Here is an 18,463-nt window from a genome sequence, read left to right as displayed (position 1 = left end):
CTAGTGTTCCTTGGTATTTACTTTTCTATAGTTTTTTTTTTTTACTTTTAGCCGTTATGTGTCTATATATTTAAAAGTTTTTTTTTTTTTTATAGACAGCATTTAGTTAGGTCTTCCTCTGTCATCCAATCTGACAATCTCTGCCTTTTAATTGGGATGTATAAACCATTTATGTTTAATAGTAATTACTGATATGGTTGGATTTGAATATACCACGTTGGCAATAGTTTTCTGTTTGTCCCGCCTACTTTTTGTTTTCCTTTTCATCATTTCCTGTCTTCTTTTGGACTGAGTAGTTTTATGATTTTATTTTATCTTCATAATTGGCTTGTTAGATATACCACTTATATAGCTTTTAAAGGCTACTCTAGGGTTTGTAATATACATCTTTATCTTATCTCAGTCACCTTCAAATACTGTTATACCACTTCGAGTGAAGTACACTCATCTCATAAGTGTCAACATTTAATTCTCCTCTCCCATCTCTTGTGCTGGCTTCCCTGGTGGCTCAGATGGTAAAGCATCTGCCTGCATTGTGGGAGACCCAGGTTCAACCCCTGGGTCAGGAAGATCCCCTGGAGCAGGAAATGGCAACCCACTCCAGTACTCTTGCCTGGAAAAATCCGTGGACTGAGGAGCCTGGTCGTCTACAGTCCATGGAGTCACAAAGAGTCAGACACGACTGAAGCGACTTCACTTCACTTCACTTCATCTCTCGTGTTAATGTTTTACACATATTATTCTACATATTATAAATCCACAGTATACTTTTTACTGTATTTTCTTTAGGTACTCAAATATCCTTTAAAGAAATTAAAAATCTTAAAAAGTTATTTTTATTTACCATTTTTACCATCTGGAACTCTGTATGCCTTAGAAAGAACAGAAAAGAAAGCGAAGTCGCTCAGTCATGTCCGACTCTTTGCAATCCTGTGGACTGTAGCCTACCAGGTTCCTCCATCCATGGTATTCTCCAGGAAAGAATACTGGAGTGGATTGCCATCTTCTTCTCCATCTGTATGCCTTGGGTAGAAAGAACTAAATTTCCATCTGGTGGCATACTACCTCTGTTGAAGAACTTCCTTTAACTGTTTTTTTTTTTTTTGTGGTGCACTTCTGATGACAGACTTGCTAAGCTTTTGTTTGTATACAAATTTGGTTTTGTTTTCCTTTTGTAAAGTACTTACTGACTATAAAATTCTTGGTTAGTAGTTATTTTTCTTTTTCCCCCTCAGTATTTTTTCTATTAATTGCTGGCCTTCAAAATTTCAGACTTTAAGCCTCCAATATTTTTCATCTGTGTTTCTCTTACACAATGTTCCTTTTCTTTGATTGTCTTCAAGTTTTTTTTAAGTTTTTTTTTTTTTTGTAGAATGGTTTGACCACGATGTGCCAAAAAATCTGTGTATGTTTGTGCTTAATTTATCTTTCTCAAAGTTCCGAAAATTCTCGGTTTGTAACTTGTCTTTCTTTAATTTTGGAAAATGCTTGGCCATTGTCTCTTGAAATATTTCTTCTGCCCCACTCCCTTTTTCAGCTTCAGGGATTGTATCTTCAAGTATGTAGGACCCTCTGATTTCATCGCATACATGTTTTGAGAGTTCAATTCCGTTTCTTCCCCCTGCTGCCATTCTTTTTTTTTTTTTCCAGTTTGGATAATTTCTGTTGATCTATCTTCAGATTCACTCATTGTTTTCACTGCTCTGTTCAGTCTGTTAATTTGTTGATTGAAGAAATTGCTGTCTCTTATAACATGTTGTTTTGTTTCTAGCATTTCCATTTGGCTCTGTTTGACTGCAGTGACTAGCAGCAGCAGCAGTCATCTCCGTCGCACAGCTGAACTTCTTCTCCTTGTTCATGCAAATCTGTCTGCTTTTTCACTAGACCCTTAATATATTGACTACAGTTATTTTGAAGCTCCTCCCCATTAGTTTCAATGTTTGATTCAACTCTGGGTCTATTTCTGTTGACTGTTTTACTTCTTGAAGAGTTGTTCTCCCTTTGTTTCTGTGTATGTATCTTGCAATTTTTAGCTAAAGGAAGGATATTAAGCATAGAAGAGTAGCGAATCATGAGGCAAAACATGTTCATGTTCAAAATGGGCATGCTTCTTCCCTTGTCAATTCACTACTGTGGGGGACTGAGTCAATCTAGTCATTAGCTAAGTTGCATAGGTTTTGTTACTATAGTTATGTTTAATGCTCCACAGACTTGAAAATTCTCCACTGGTGGGCTGATGCAGTCTTTTTTTCTGTCTGAACCTTGGCCGCTGCCTGAAAGTTTTTCAGTTTTCCTGTTGCATCTCTAGCTTTCAACAGTCCCTGCCCACCTCTGCAAACTGCAGATCTCTCTTCCTGGTCTGCATCCCACAGAGTAGACTAGTTTTGCTTGTACCTGGTGCAAGATGCAGGGTGAGATTAGGGGATGGTACTCAGCTCTCCCAGCCTTGTCTCAGTCTTAGGAAAGCTCTGTATTTCTGTCTACTAAGGCTGGGATTTCTTTAATGTTTCTACCTCTCCCTTACCATGGGCAGTCAAATTTTGCTGCATATTTGTAAAAGTATCTTTGGTGAGGTAGCCTTTCCAGTCAGAGAAAAGAGATTTGTTTTGTTTCTATCTCTTCTGTGGAAGCAAAGTGGGGCTTTGCTCATGTCCTGTGTTCAGGGCAGGAAATTCCTATCCCTTCCTTAGTGGTTTAAGATTTTTCTTTAATGTGAAAGAAGGTTCTGGGGAGTAGGATTTGCACATATGTGCCAGTGAGGGGACCCTCACCCAATCTTTCTTGTAACCACCTGGTAGTAGCCCTCAGAAAATGGCTTATGAGGGACTGTGGTCTCCTTTTGGGTCTGGGGATTTAAAATTCTCACTGCCACCCACACTTGGCCTCCAAGAGTTTGTTAAGGTGTCAACTTTTTTCTTCTTCCTGCTTTCACGGTGTCTGCCTCTTCTTCCTGCGTGCACTGCCGAAAGGGAAACCGTTAGTACGTGTTATGTCCCCTGGAAGAGACTTGTCACTATTCAGAACTCAGTTTACCTCCTTGTCCTGTGACATCAGCTTAAGAAAACATAAGGTTTGTAGATTATACCATTATTTTTTCTCATTGTTGGGGGGAGAGCAAAAGTCTGTGGAGGCTTTCTAAACCCTAAATGGAAGCAGAGCTTCCAGGCAGTTGTTGCTCAGTTGCTAAGTCGTGTCCAACTCTTTGTGACCCCACGACTGCAGCATGCCAGGCTTCCCTGTCCTTCACCATCTCCCAGAGTTTAGGTCCTGATACAGGGAAAGACTGAAGGCAAAAGGAGAAAAGGGCAGCAGAGGATGGAATGGTTAGATAGCATCACTGACTCCCAGACAGAGGAAACTGGTAATATGACTTCTGAAGCTTTTTCTCAAGCTCTGATGTGGACAAGTAGCAATGACTTGGTTGGGAGACTTGAGGCTGTGCATTTAGAGTATCTCTGCCTTGAATTTTCTGTTTCTCCAACCCACCCCTCCTTTACCTTTATGATTATGCTTTCTTTTCTCAAGGCCCTTCTAAAACTGAGAGAGTGTTAGTAGAATTGGGGTCAGCATACAAACAGACACCAAAAAGGTGTGCATTTAAATTTTTTATGTTTTAAAATTTTAAGTTCTGTATTATAAATCCTTTTCAATTTACACAGATGAACTTTATATATTTTTTTACATTAAAAAATCTCAAGCTCCATAGTATAGATTCTTTTCAGTTGCCTTCTTTTTTGATGGTACCTGCTCTGTTAGCTATTGTAGGAGAACAAATATTTGGCTTGGCTTTTGGGAAGAACAGAGAATTCTCGTAAAACTCACTCTGTGAAAATACTAAAAGAGGTGATAGGTTTGCTTAGCAGACACATGGTGGTTTTCAAGGATGATATTATCCCAGAAAATAGATGAGTAATGCCATTACACCATAGTTGTTGGATAATTATTTGCAGATAATCCATGTTTCCATCTCTGGAAGACATTATTATGCTCAGAAAAATGTTGGACTATCTGGTACTTACTATTTGTGTAAATTTTGTGCTTTCTGCCCATTATATAATTTCACACCAGTGGGGCAGAAAATATGCTATGATAGAAATTCAAATTAGAACTTCAATGAGCTGGCTGAGAGGAATCTGGTTTCCCACATGGATTGGTGAAATAGTCCTACCGGACACCCATGTAGTATCATTATTTTTTGTTGGTAAGTGAATTTAACTGTATCTAGTTTTCTAGCAGTAAGATGCTTAATGTAACAATTTGTATTTCAACATTTTAATGGTAAAACTGTTATTTATGACTTAACATTAACACACCAGTGATCACGATAAGATGGACTGAAGGGCCCATTCTGGAGCCGAGGTGGCGTGGGTGTAGACAGCCCACAGCAGAGCTCAAGGGTAATTTTTCTCAGCCCCTTCCCTTTTCCTAGATCACACCTCATCCTCTCCCCTGAAAGCTTCTCTGATTTGGTTCTCCATCAGGGTCACCAGTACCCGCAGCCACCAGGCCCCAGCTTGGAATGGAGAGGTGTCTTTTGATGACCTCATTCCTTAGCAGCTGCACCTGTTCTGACGAGTTCTCTTTTCTCTTCTTAACATCTGGGGTCTCTCTCAGACCACGGCTCTTTCTCATCTCCATAAAGAGGGGCCTTCTGCTTGGTCTGCTTTCCTTGCACCTCAGAGTTCTCCGAATCTTCCTGCAACCTCTGCCAAGACAACCTTTCAAAACCCTAAATCTGACCATGTCACCATCTCGCCTAGTTCTTGGATATTTCCTCCTTGATTATAAGATGACATTAAAAGATAATGAATTCCTTTTCCTGCCATAAATACTTCCCCTAATCTGTCCTGGGAGCTTATCCCCAGTCTCTCCCTCACCATGACCTCAGCCCCTCAACCCTGACTCCCAACTTGAGGTTCAGCTGAAGGGATCTGGGCCCTTTCACCCCCTGTGGTCCTGGTCACTGCCCCCTGGGCTGCCCCCTTCTTCCTTCAGCCTGTAGAGCCCCTCTGTCTGCAGAGATCCGCTTGAGCCCTCCTTCCCTGCCTTCTCTTTCTCTCTCATCCTCTACCCTCAGCACTCTTTCCTATAAGCTACCGATGTCACCAGTAAATGCTTACTTTATCCAAGGCTCATGGCAACTTCCTGCATTCCCTTGTTTGATGTCCCTCTTCTCCTCCTGATGTGTGTACATGCTCTGTTGCTTTGCAGAGCAGGTGAGTGAGGCGAGGGACAAGATCTGAATCTTACTTCATTTTATATCTGCACATGTCATGGTAGTTCACACTCTGTCCTTTACTGCAAAGTTCTGTGGAAGTTTTCTGTCCCTTTCTGGAAGGTTTCTGGGTCATTTCCGTCTTTCCAAGGCTTCCAGCAGCAATTGATATGCCCTGGCATCCCACGTTTCTCTCTCTAGATCCCCCTTCAGAATCATTCCTGTATTTCCCCAGCCTTCCTAGACAACTCAACTCATAAATGACCCCAGCTTTCTCACGCCTGCCTCTGATATTTTCCCCATGGTTTTTGCCTCTGCACTCATGCCATCACTGTCACCTTCTTGAAGTCACCTAGAGCTCAGGCAGCCCCAAGGCTTCCCTTCGGGCCCCCTCCACCGCACACCAGCCACTGATCTTATTGTTTCCCCTCTGAGGCCGCCTCCCTCCCTTGCTTGGATGATGGTTCAGCTTTCTGGCAGGTGATCTTGCTCTTGATCCACCCACTTCTCAGGCCACTTCCCAACCATCCAGGGGTACCATCCCCAACCTGACGCCCCCTTGGGGCACTCAAAGCCCTTCCCCGGCAGCCGTGTTGATGTTGCTCCCATCCTGCGCACTGTAGGCCCTGTCTCTCCTGAACACACCATCCCCTCCTCTGTGCTTGCAGGGCTGTGTTCCTGCTCCTACAGCACCTTCCTCTCCTTCTTCTGCCTCAAAAACTCTGACCTCATATTTAATATCCTGTTAAAACATCTCCCATCCACCCCCCAAATCATTCCTGACTTCCCCATCAAAGTCAGTGCCTTCCTTCTGTAGGTGCTAGGAAACCTGAGTGTCCACCTCCGGTGAGAACGCATCGCACAGTATCGAAGTTTCTCTCCCTAGCCTCGGAGGTCCCTGGGGATGGGAACTGTGTCTTGCTCACCGAGGCTCTCTCAGTGCCTGCACAATGCCTGGAAATCACAGGTACTCAAATATCTGAACTCCAGCGTGAACTAGAAAGATCAAAGACCTGGGGTTAGCGGTTGGAGGGAGAGAAAGGGGGCTGGGGGTTAGGAAGAGAAAGTGCAGGAACAGATGAGGGCAAAAACGCACTGAGGCGTGTGCTTACTTGTTTTTGATAAACGAAGCTTGGGAGAAGGGGTAAAAAAGAAACTAGGTCCTTAGCTAGTCACCTTCTTCTATTGTTCCTCTTCCCGGGGAAGGAGCCAAGATATATTTAGAAGGGGTCTAAAGTTTCTTAGTAAAGCTTCTAGGACAAATCGAGAGCTTATTGCATTGCACGTAATATTTTTTTTTTTTCCTTTCTGGCACATAGCTAGACAATTATTCTCTGTGGGTCCTCAAGGACTCTTGCAGTTCCAAGAGCCTGTGAAACAGTCTCAGGTAAGTCTTTGAAATGGGGAAGTCCAAGACAAGATGTTGCCTTTCAAGCTGTAAAGGAATCCATACAAACGGATCCCGTGTACGCTACTACCTGGGTTGCTAACGACAAGCCCGTCACAGGCTGATAAACTTAATTCATGGCCCCAAAATGGGGTGGGGAATGGAAGCAGAGCCAAGGTAGGCAGGCTGCAGAGTCTGAAATTAAAGTCAATGGCAGAAGAAAGATCTGAAAAGAATGACATTCTAGTCCTGCTTTCTCTTCCTTTTCAGGCTTTATGGCACCTTTGAAGAAACAAAAGCTTTACAGAGAAAAGGCTGGTTTGGCAGGGGAGGCTCGCGGCTCCCTTCAGCTCACTTTACTGTCTTCCTGGCGCTTTTCTTTTTAGACAAAAAAGCACTTAAAGGTATTGAGCCCTCGTTGCTACTTTCCTTCCCTCTCTTTGCTTCTCTCCTCTGTCTCCTGAATAGTTCTGGAAAAGGAGGCATTTACCAATGCAAAGTCGTGGGCCAAACAGTTGGCCAGCCCCTTCCCGTCTCCCCTCTCCTTCCTTCTCCCTGATGTAACGTTTCTGAGTCTGTCAGGCTTCTGCTGTCCTGCGGGGCAGGGGGTGGGGGGTACATTCGGGAAGATGATCTCCGCATTATTCACCGGGATACATTGTGTTCTAGGGGCTTTGTTGGATCCACGACTCGGCGGTGCAAATCTTCAACTGTTTCCTTTTGGAGGATCAAATTTACAGTTTTCTCCTGCCTGTTTCTTTATGGTGAGACATTTGAAATCCACAGGCAGACTGAGCCAACTGGGCAGAAAGTTTGGAATTCTGAAATGCTGCCGAATTGTCAGGGACCAGCCTAGCTAATTTGCTGATTTACTGAACTTGACCCAAAAGAATTTCTGTGTACACAAAAATTTATGAAGAAGTCTTTGAATAATTATATTAAATGAGATTCTGGGCCTTTATTTTCCATTTTATTACCTTTTCTGAACACTGTGGATTCCAATCATATTGAAACATTTTGTGTTCAGGCTTTGTAGCAAGTGCTGATGGTTGAACCTCAAAAGAATTGAAGGGTTAGTTCATAAATGAATAAAAAGCCAGCGGCATTTATCCAAAGTTTGTTTAACTATCCTAACCTCATGGGCCTGTAAAAATTCAACTGAAAATCATTGAGAAGAGGTCCTCCCATGAGATCCCTTGGCACTTTCTGCCTCTGCTTGGATCGGAAATACCATGAGAGTATTCTTCTTCTTTTCTTTTTTTTAATTTCCAACATTTCAACACTTCTAGTTCCATTCGCAGATGGAGAAGAGCAGAGGGAAAAAAGGAATGGGAGGAAAACATGAACTTTTCTTAACCTAAAAGTTATTGCGCAGCTTTTATATGAAATTTCAAGCCAGAACATCCCTGGTTGAGGCCAACTGCCTCTGCCTAGGAAACCTCCCAGGCATGGGAGACTCATCCACAGAGGTTCTGGTCCAAGATGGCCATTTAGCATCAACTCGAGGATGTCTGACAATGGAACTCAGGCTCTGGTCTCAGCACCCATTAGCTTAACCTCCCAGGGTGTAACACAAGCAGAAATTACATCTATTACCTACTTAGACCAGTGCTCTGTAGGTCATGGAAGAGCATATTTCATATTAGTCCTTTAGAAGGAGCAGTTGTGTGGGTAGATGGGTTGCAAAAACAGCTGCAGTCCTCATATGCACAGAGACAGAAAGCAGATTAGTATTGCCTAGGACGGTGGTGGGGGAATTCAGAGGAAAATGGGGAGTGATTTCAGATGGCTGTGGGATCTCTTTTTGAAGTTAAAAAAAATATTCTAAATTTGATTGTGGTGGTGATTACACAACTTTCTAAATATACCAAAAACCATTGAATTGTACCCTTGAAAATGGGTGAATTGTATGGTATGTGAATTATATCTCAATAAAGCAACTCTATTAAAAAAAAATAATAACCACCATCTCTCCTTCCTTTCTGGATGTGGGCCCTCTGCTGTGTGACTTGACAGTTCTTCCCACCAAGGAGGGGAACCTCTTTTCCCACCCATCGGTCTCCTTGGATACCTTCCAATTCTTGCCAGCCCATGAAAGGCTGGAGCAGTGGTGATGCCCAGAGGCCTTGTGTTCCTGGGCTCACTCTCCTGTGTGCCGTCCCCACTATGAAAACTCGTCCTGGAAGATCAGAGACTTGTGTCACAGAGCCATCATCCCAGCCATGGCTATCTCAGCCCACTCCCCTGTTGCCTGCAGAGACACGTGTGAGCCCAGCCAAGATGAGCCAGCCTGCCAGAGGAGCCAAAATGCTAATTGAGCCACGGACATGTGAAGCATAAAAACTGTTGCTTTAGGAAGTGCACTGGAGCCATTTGTTCTGCGGCACTGCCTGACTGATACATGTTCCATCTTTTGGGGATCCTTGAAGTATAGAAAGTATAGACTACAGAAAAGGAGTACATGCAGAGGTTATGCTGGTTACACACTAGGCCAGAATTTTACTCTGGTTTTCAGGTTCTGAACAGGGCTTGTCTTTCACCTGCCAAATCTCTGGATATTGTAGTGAAATGCATCCTTGGTTAGGTAGGAGCTGGCGGTCATTAGAAGTCACCCTCAGGTGGCACAGCCTTTCCACTCACACTCCCAGGCCTTCTGGGGAGGAGTTCGGGGCTGGTGGGGCAGCTGGCCTCCACTGCTGGTCACACATGAGTCAGACCCACAGCATCCTGACGCATCTGACACAGCCCACTCCTGGATATTGGAAAGAAGCCAGCTTGGATAATTGTGCGAGTCCTGGTCCTCATACAGGAAATGTTTAATAAAGCCCCTTGGTTAACTGCCTGGGTGGCTGGAGACGTGCAGTAAAAGCCTGCTTTCAAGGATCCGGTCACCCGGCCTGAGCAGCGCTAGGGAGAAGGCTCATGCGAAGGGCCCTAGGAAACATGAGCGGGAGAGGATGGAGGTTGCTTCATGGGAAAGCCGCACTTTGAAGGAGCGGAGTGATTGTTAAGTTTTGGTGTTCAGTGCAGAGTGAGGTGAGAATGGCCTGGGGACAAAATCCAGGGGACAATAAGAATGAGAAACACATCGCTGGACGGAAATGTCTCATGTCAACACTTCCCCATAGAACCTCCTCCCCTGATGGTCTGGCTGTTGAGCATTAAAAATGTGGCTGGCATGACCGCAGAATCGAATGTAAGGTTTTATCTACACTGGGCTAACTTAAACAGCCACCTAGGACCGGTGGCTGGCATATGCGACAGCAGCCCATGAAGGTATATGCTGTGTGCTCAGTTGCTCAGTTGTGTCCTACTCTTTGCAACCCCATAGACTGGAGCCCGCCAGGCTCCTCTGTCCATGGAGTTTTCCCAGCAAGAGTACTGGAGTGGGTTGCCATTTCCTACTTCAGCAAATATTCCTGACCCAGGGATCGAACCCATGTCTCCTGGGTCTCCTGCACTGGCTGGCACATTATTTACCACTGAGCCACTTGCAAGGTATAGCTACACATTTTTTTTTTTTTCCTGTAACAAAAGTTGTAGAGCTATTTTCTTAGGAATATGCTGGGCTGTGATTTAGTCTTGACTAATTTCCATGCATCCATCTGCCCAAATTTCTTCTGTCTATAAGAGATGAGCTTCCTCTGTTCAGACAGACCCAGCACTCACACCTTCAACAAGTATACATTTTTATTGAATTCCCACTGTGTGCAAGGTACTCTGCATGGCAACACAGGATTAAAAGAAGAAAAAAAAAAGGTTATTCTTTTTCTTTAAGCTCTGCTGTTTAAAAAAAAAAAAGGTTTTTAAAAAATGCAAGTGTGGCTTTGATAACCCTTTGGAGTAAAATTATTTAAATTAGAAAATTATGAATTTACAGCAATAAGTAAATTATGTGATTTAGAGAAAGCTCTTCTTAATTCTATAGCTTGGTAAATTTGATTTCTACTGTCAATGAAGATGATGTAATTGTGCCTTAATAAGCAAAATTATTAAAAGGTTTATGAGCTTTCATTTGTGAAACTCAGGGAGGAAAGGTCAAAAGGATTTTCCCCCTACAATTCTCTAAAGAATTTGAATTTAAAATGAATTTCATTCTACAAGGAAAAAAATGTAAAAACAGAAAGACAGAAACTAACCCCCCAAAAAAGAAAACAGAAAAAAAAACCCTTAATTTATGTTGACTTCATTATTCTCTAGATTAAAAGCAGCTCAACATAAAATGAGGACTTTTGAGTTCAAACTTTTAAGGAATTCGCGTTTGCATCAATTTTTAAATGATTTTATAACTAATGAACTTGGATTTCTTTTGGCATGGCATAAAATCCATTTGTACAGTTTTTAATTAAGAATGCAGCCTCTGCAATTAAAATCAAGGGTAGGGACTTCATCTGATGTCCTGTGAGAACCCCAGTCGAAAAAATTATGGTAATGCTGTGTGTCCTAAAAGCCTTCTCTGAGTGTCGAAAACACACGGTGCGGAATTACCCCAGCTGCATAATGAGTGCTTATTTAAAAAGTTGATAATTAGAAACATTTAGTTTTGATGTGTTAAGGGTCTTGTTTACCACTAATCTCCCTGGTATTTGCTGTGGGCTTGAAAACCGGACTGAGGATCATCTAAACCTGAGCTCAGAAAGGATAGACTGGGTCAGACTCCCAATTCATAATGCAAATACTGCAGTTTTCACATAGGCAGGGGAATTCCTAATGTGGATTTTAATATTTAAAATTACCAGTGCCATTATCGAAAATATTAAGATGCTTTCATGTCGAACTGATTAAAATTACATTTGGAATAATGAATGACATGTAATGTACAAATACCCACCCACTTCTACTTTTTAAAAAAGTATAGATAAATGCAGTGGAAAATCTTCCAAGATATTTTTTGGGGACACTCGGAGCTTGGGGGCAGAAACCCAGGGCCAGGGGATCCAATGAGGTGGCCCACTATAAGCCTTATGATTCACGGCTTGCCAAGAAGAATGCTCAAAGAGAAACTGAATTCCTCTGGATTCATTTTCTTCCGAATCTTTGGAAGATCGAATATGCCCACTAAATAGGTCTTTATTTCTGGCAGGAGGATATTGCTCATGCTAACTTTGAGTGCTGTTCATTTCTTCAAGCATTCAGGGCACTTCTCCAAAGGTCCTGTGTGGGTGGCTCCCTTGACAAAGCTGCACTCGGTCCTTATCAGTCATCTTGGTTCCATCCTCCCGGAACGTAGGTCATGCACAAAGCAGCGCGTCTGCCATTTGCACTCAGAGCACAGCTGCACCAGCCTCCCCAGGTAACCCTCACAGGGAGGAAGTGCAGCTGAGACAAAAGACTGAGCAAGGAGTCCCACTGGGTGTGCAGGCTGCTCTCAAGAGCCGACCTTGACTGTCAGAAGAAACAGCTCAGCAGCCCGCCCTTGCTCCCCATCCTCAAAGCACTGGGGGGACCCTGCCGGCTCCTCCCCCATGGCTCCTCCCCTGCCCATCCCCAGGGCACTCAGAGCAGCAGAATGGACTGTGCTCCTGGGAGGAGGTCTGGGTTAGCTGCATGTGACCCCACTATCCTGGACAGCGCTGCCTCCACCGTCTCCCCAACCACACCCCCATCTGCCTCTTTTTTGTCACCAGAATGACTCTTTTTATTTAGTACTAAGTCTTTTCTTTTTTTTTTAAGAAAAGTTTTCGTTTCCCAGAACAATGACTGAAAAGTACAGAGAATTCCTATACACTCCCTCAGCCTGGCCCACCCTCATCAGTTTCCCCGTTGGAAGCCTCTTGAGTTCAGGTGGTGCGTTCACTTCAGCTGATGAACCAATATTGACACAATACTGTTAACTGAAGTCCCTGGGTTATGTCTGGCATCCCACATGGTGCTGCAATTAATATGGTTCTGAACAAATGCATGATGGCATGTATCATGTAAAACAGCTTTTCTGCCCTAAAAGCCTTCTGTGCTCTACCCATCCATCCCTCCTCCACCCTTCCAATGCGCGTGGGACCATGTCATTCCCCTGTTTAAAACGATTAAATTAAAATAATTCCTGGCACCCCTCCCCTTTCCAGGCACAATCCCAGTATATGCCCCATCCCTCCCTCACCCGGGAGAGTTACTTAATAAAGCCCGAAAGCCTTTGCTGAGGGCATTAAAAACCTTCATGGTCTGCCTGGTCCCTGCCCACCCACTTCCTTATATCCAATGAAATGTCATAGATGAGAGCATGAGCTTTGCCCTGCACACACCTGAGCTGGGACCCACCTCCTCCATTTGCCAGTTGCTTGACCTAAAAAGGATTGAATACCATCAGCATTATCAAAGATCAGTCACACAATGGGAAAGTATTTTCAACAAAGACAGCAATGTATCCTAATCATATGAACAGTTTATACATGTTTCTTTCGTTCACTTCACTGGTGTTTACTAAGTGCTTATGAATGTGCCAGTGTCAAGATGCTAATATCCCAGGTAGCTCAGTGAGTACCTGCAATGCAAGAGATGCAACACACTTGAGTTCGATCCCTGGGTTGGGAAGATCCCCTTGAGGAAGGCCTGGCAATCATTCTAGTATTCTTGCCTGGAGAATCTCATGGACAGAGGAGCCTGGTGGTCTATAGTCCATGGGGATGAAAAGAGTCAGACACAACTGAGCGACTGAGCACACACACACATCGTATTCTTATGTCTCAAAAAGTCTATTCCCCAAATCATACACAGGAACAAAACAAAAACCATATGGATTTAAGCGCCTACAGAGAGAGAGGAATGCCATCTTCTGGTTTGCTTATCAGCACTGATGCTTATTGTTAAAATATTTGCTGATCTGATATGCAAGATAGTGGTTTGTTTAAAGTATTTACATTTTATAATTATTGATTATTCTTATTGTTGCTTTATTTATTTTTATTTTTTGGCCATGCCATGAAGCACATAGAATCTTACCTCTCTGACCAAGGATCCAACCCAGGGTCCCAAGTGTTAGTTGCTCAGTCGTGTCGGACTCTTTGCAACTTCATGGACCGTATATTTGGGGAGGCTATCTTTTATTAGGTCAAGAATGTTTTACTATATTTCTTGTTAGTTAATAGTTGTTTACTCACCATGAGTTTTATTCAGTGCCTTTCTGAATCTATTGTAAATTATACTAAACTATATTTTTCTGTTAATTTGTTAGCACTACAGACACTTACAGATGTAACAGTTTTTGTGTTCCTAGAAAAAGTCTCCATGGCTGTATGAAGCTGGGATTGTCTGCTCTTGAAGGTTTGAAAAAATTCAACTCTAAGGCCACCCACGTGCCTTTGAAACTATCTGAAAGTGTTCGTCGCTCAGCTGTGTCCATCTCTTTGCAACTGCCTGGACTGTAGCCCGCCAGGAATTCTCCAGCCAAGAATACTGTAGTGGGTTAGCCATTCCCTTCTCCAGGGGCTCTTCCTGACCCAGGATTTGAACCCAGGTCTCCTGCATTGCAGGCACACCCCTAACCATCCAAGCCACCAGGGAAATCTGAAACTGTCTGAGATAGGGTCTTTTGGGGCATTTAACTTTTTACCAACAATTCAATTTGTTTAGTGACTAGGTTTATTCACATTTTCTGCATTTTATTAATAAATGTATTTTATTAATGTACTGGTAAATGTTTTCTAGAAAGTTGTACATTTCGTCCAACTTTTCAAATGTATTGATGCTAAGTTATTCAGAATAGTTTGTCTATAGTTAAGCCTCCTTTTCATCATTCCTGGTATTTTCGTTTTTTCTTTCTTTTTTCTCTTGTTCGTTTTGGTTGGAGCTATTTTGCTGTTGTTTTTTGTATGCTCTTTTCTATTTAATTAGACTTTCTAAAGACCCATCTTTTGATCTCTATGTTCATTTTAGTTCACTTTAGCTCTTGGTATTACTATTCCTTTCACCTATTTTCTTTTTATTTATTTCAATATTTCTTCCTCTTAATAAATGTTTAAGGCTATAAATTTACCTCCAAGAACCACTTTAGATACATCCCATGAGTATTTGTATGCACTAATGTCATAGGCCCTCATCCCAAACATTTCATAATTTTCATTGGTGTGTTATAAATTCCTCTTTAAACTGTGATTTGTTCAGTAAATCTGTTATGTTTTCAAAATGTATTTTTATTTTTTTCTAATTACATTCAAATATCTTCTTTATTGATTACTCTTGTCATCATAATGTAAGGTCTCTCTTTTTACCTTCAATTTTTATGCTTTCTATACTAATATCACTAAAACAATTTTCTTTCAGTTAATACTTCCTTGCATATGTTCTTCTGGCCCTTTACTGAAAATATTTGTGATTCGTTCTGTTTTAGTTGTATCTCTTATAAAATGCACTTTATACATACATACATATATATATATATATGTAAAGTTAGTCTATTATTTTGTTGCTATAATAGACACACTTGTAAATATGACTACCTTGCTTCCTGGACCATCTTTATCAACATTTATCTTTGCATATTTTCTCTTTCCATTTCTCGGAGGAATTTTTAAATTTTTAAAATTTTTTGCTGGTTTGAAAGTTATGGACTGTATTTCTCTTTCAGTTTTGATTAAAAATTGCATACATATACATGTTAGAGTTATTCCATGACTCCTGAACTCCTGAACTAGGTCCTCAGCACGTTTAAGGACCCAGTGACTAACTTCCTGCCTCTCTCCCACATTTCTCATCAACACTGTCTAAGGTTGGTTCCCGTACAAAACACACACAATTACAATTTCCCATTGTCAATAACCAATTCAATTTACTGAGGTCTTTTATCAATATTTCTTGTACCCAGCCCCTCCCTCTGGACTTGCTGTATTCTTGCTGAAGTAAGACTTCTACCAGCTCTTTCACTGAAAGTCTTTGAGTAGCAAATTTATAGTCTTTGTTTACCTGAAAATATATCTCCCTTCATTTTTGCAAAAAGGTTTAGCTGGATGTAGAGTTCTGGGTTGACACATTTTCTTTCTCAGAACTTTGGAGATCACCCTCCATTATACTCAGGCTTGTTTTCTTGACTCGTCCCTTTGTTCAGTACTTTTGCAAAATTTCCACCTGGCTCCTTTTCTTTCACAGCTCCTTAGTCTTGTCTGAAGTTTTCCTTTTTGTTTCCTAATTCCGTGTCTTCTAAAACTAGACTTTTTAAAAACATACTGAGAATTTTAAGCATATTTATTTTAAGTTCTTTTCCCTGTAAGACTGTTGTTCTAATTTCACGTGGGGCAAATACATCTCCCCACTAATGACTGTGTTGTCTGCTTCCCTCAGCATGAGGTTTCTGAAAACGTTTCTTGGAATTTTGTGTTCGTGGGTCTCGAGAGAGGAAGGAATTCTCTGACCTCACCCTGCCTCCCGCCCAGTCTCAGAGCTTGCCTGCTGTCACCATTTGCGCCCCCAGTCAGATGTGACGTGAGATCCAGGTCACTGTGGCCAGCAGAGTCTGGCTCAGTTCTGGGCACAAGGCTGGTCCCTCCTTTCTCAGGCCTGAGCTTCAGAGGGGGTGCAGCCATGGACATCATTGCCAGCAGCAGCTTTGGCTGCCTCCCTTCAGGAGTGGGGACCCCTTTCGCACTCCAGGTCCGGGCAGGAGCCTCTGTGGAGTACGGTTAGCAGTGACCTCCCACAGCTGCTGCTCTGCCTGCAGGGGCATTGGCAGCCCGAGTGCATTTCACCACCTGCCTTCCTGCTCCCTGGGCCCTGGGAGGTGTGGCCCTGGTTTCCTGTGTGCCTGTGTCTTTTATAATTATTCTTCCTGTCGCTGTTGTTCAGTTGCTAAGTCGTGTCCCACTCTGTGACCCCATGGACTGCAGCACACCCGGCTGTCCTCCACTGTCTCCAGATGTCCACTGAGCCGATATTGCCATCCAACCATCTCCTCCTCTGTCATCCCCTTCTCCTTCCACCTTCAATCTTTCCCAGCATCAGGGTCCTTTTTTTTCTCCCTTGTACTTTGTCATTATTATGTCTTTGGAAGGGTGTAGAGGAGGGTCTCAAGCTGACCTTGTGCCATTGTCATGCAAAGAATCAATTTTAATGACTACAAATATTCTGTTATATTTCAGTCCTTATTTATTTCACCATTACTCTGATTTCATTTAATAACTTTTTAAATAATAAATTTAATAACTTTTAAATTGTAAATATTGATTACATTTTATTTAATGCTTTGTCCATAGCCTAGAATAAATTTCTTAGGAGAGAAAAATAGCATGCCAAGAGGTATAAGCATTTTAAAAGCTACTTTGGTAAGTGAAATTTATTTTTCAAAAAGATACCAGGTGTGGGTGTGCATGGAGGTGTGTGTGTGTGTGTGTGTGTGTGTAAGTGCATGTATATGCGTTCCAGGCTGAGAAAACTTCTGATGAGAAGGTGAGAAGCAGGAAAAGGTGACCCTGGGAACTCTTATTACATGGCTGGTTATGCATGAAGAAACATGCATGGCCTGAAATATCATATTTGTTCTTTTCTGCCTGAATTCTTCACTTAGTATGATAATCTCCAGATCCAACCATGTTGCTACAGATGGTATTATTTCATTCTTTTTTATGGTTGAGTAACAGTCCATTGTAAATATGTACCACATCTTCTTTATCCATCGACAAAGTTTTTGCTAAAGTCACTGATAGCCTCTGGGTCCCTAAGTACATGCACACTTCTCCAGTCTGTCATTGACTTGCCAGGAGAATCTAATTCAGGGGCACTTTCTCTCTACCCTGTTCTTGGAACACCAAGTACATCCTGCCAGGCACTCCCTCCTGCTTTCCAAGAATTCCTGAAAGTTCAGGAACTTCTCTCTTCCCCTTCGCAACACTCCATGGCATCTCGGGTCCAGGGCTTTACAAGGCACAGATGTTCCAGCCCAGGTTATTTATCGACTAAATAGTTAAGGACAGAGATTGTGGGAAAGCGGCCAGATGTACACACAGGGTCACCATGTGGGACGCTGCAGCCAGACTGCGGACTGTGACCTTCACATGTAGAAGAGTGGGTACCATTTAAAATAGCAGCATGACATGTCATCTGTTGTATTTTTCACCCTAAAACTGGGAGGTCTAGTGGAGTCAGGGCTGAAAAGAAGAAGGGGTGATGCAGGAAGATGACGTAGGAGACATTCAGCCCTGAAGATGACAGGTGACGATGCAGTCAGACGACTGGTGGGGGGCGGTGGGAAGCAAAGAGGGAGCACAGAGACCTTCGGAGACCCAACTTCCCAGGACTCGTTTGCTTGAATGAATTCAGTGGCGGGGAGGGAGGAGATGGAGTTCTGGTATGTCTGGTGTGTCACGGGGAGGAAGACATCACAGGGCTTTTGGTGGAAGATGATGAGTTCTATGTGGGACATCTGCATTTTGAGAGTCAGAGGAAATTCTGAGTAGCATTTGATTCCATGGGTCTGAAATTCAGAAGAAAGATCCTGGGATGTGACTTCTGTGCCTTGTAAAGCCCTGGCCCTGAGATGCCATGGAGTGTTGTGAAGGGAGAGAGACAGAAGCCTTGGGATTGAGCCTGCAGGAATTCTTGGGAAGTGGGAGAGGTGACCTGGCAAGGAGGTACTTGGTCTCCCAGGAACAGGGTAGAGAGAAAGCTCTCCTAAATTAGATTCCACTGAGACGTCAATGACAGGGGGATAAGTGTGCGTGTACTTATGGACCCAGAAGCCATCAGTGACTTCAGCAAATCTTTCTTGATGGATGAAGAAGATGTATATTTACAATGGAATATTATTCAGCCAGAAAAAAGAATGAGGTCATGCCATCCGCAGCAATATGGACGGACCTGGAGACTGTCACACCAGGTGAGGATATCAGACAGAAAAAGACAAGCGTCATATGATACTGCTTAGATTCAGGGTCTTTAAA

At 42.7% G+C, this 18,463-nt stretch overlaps 1 long non-coding RNA gene across 1 annotated transcript; it reads left to right on the top strand.

Annotated features, from left to right (window-relative positions):
* The first annotated feature begins 6,872 nt into the window (after positions 1-6,872).
* Positions 6,873-7,566, top strand: LOC147344546 (uncharacterized). Its single transcript, XR_015155440.1, has 2 exons — positions 6,873-7,006; positions 7,272-7,566. It is a non-coding gene; the product is annotated as an uncharacterized LOC147344546 (long non-coding RNA).
* Positions 7,567-18,463: the final 10,897 nt, after the last annotated feature.

Source organism: Bos grunniens, chromosome 26 (genome assembly GCF_055505025.1).
Source record: "Bos grunniens cultivar Pamir isolate PY7600 chromosome 26, Bosgru_T2T1.0, whole genome shotgun sequence".
In the NCBI taxonomy this organism is placed as follows: Eukaryota; Metazoa; Chordata; class Mammalia; order Artiodactyla; family Bovidae; genus Bos; species Bos grunniens.
The sequence above is the reverse complement of the archived record's forward strand: the minus strand, read 5'-3'. Positions and strand labels throughout refer to the sequence as shown.